Source organism: Malania oleifera, chromosome 2 (genome assembly GCF_029873635.1).
Source record: "Malania oleifera isolate guangnan ecotype guangnan chromosome 2, ASM2987363v1, whole genome shotgun sequence".
In the NCBI taxonomy this organism is placed as follows: Eukaryota; Viridiplantae; Streptophyta; class Magnoliopsida; order Santalales; family Ximeniaceae; genus Malania; species Malania oleifera.
In genome coordinates this window covers 88,320,405-88,321,079 of record NC_080418.1, presented here as the reverse complement: position 1 = coordinate 88,321,079, position 675 = coordinate 88,320,405, and the positions used below count along the sequence as shown (strand labels likewise).

The window sequence follows — 675 nt, the reverse complement described above, 5'->3', positions numbered from 1 at the left end:
CTTTGATAAATTCAAAAGTAAATTTTCTAAATATTATTCATCTCGTTAAAAACTAAAAAACTATTAACTTTGTTAACAAAATCTAACGATAACAATATATCCGGAGACAATTTCGTAGCAGAAGAGTAATGTAACAAAATTAATTGTTTGTATTGAACATATTCATGGATCCATACAATTCTATTTATAAAAATAGCTCACTAAGCATCAATTCTCATACCCATGGTGGGGACACAAATTTAACAATTCTTTAAATCTCTCCCAAACTTGGTATACAGTTTCACTCTATTTCTGAATAAAGGTTAAGATTTTTATCTTCGAAGCATTTGTTTTGTGATGTGGAAAATACTTATGAAAAAGATAATGCTTGAGTCATCTCAGCTCATGACCCAATTGAATGTGGTATCAGTGAATACAACCAACTCTTTGCTCTTTCTTTTCAAGAAAATGGAAAAAATTTAAGTCTAACTACGTTCATTGTACCAAGTTGATTATGAAAAGTTGCAACTACCTCTTCAAATTCCCTAATGTGCACATATGGGTTTTTGTTTTCAAGTCCATGAAAAGTGGGGAGAAGTGGAATATCCTCGGTTTAAAATCAAAATGCGGCACATTAGATGGAAGCATGATACATAAGGGTGTGGCAGTGTGTGTAGGATGGAGATACTCCTGAAG

The 675-nt window shown here is 32.1% G+C and overlaps 1 non-coding gene across 1 annotated transcript; it reads left to right on the top strand.

Moving 5' to 3' along the window:
* Nucleotides 1-217: 217 nt before the first annotated feature.
* Nucleotides 218-325, top strand: LOC131150016 (small nucleolar RNA R71). Its single transcript, XR_009135403.1, has one exon. It is a non-coding gene; the product is annotated as a small nucleolar RNA R71 (small nucleolar RNA).
* Nucleotides 326-675: the final 350 nt, after the last annotated feature.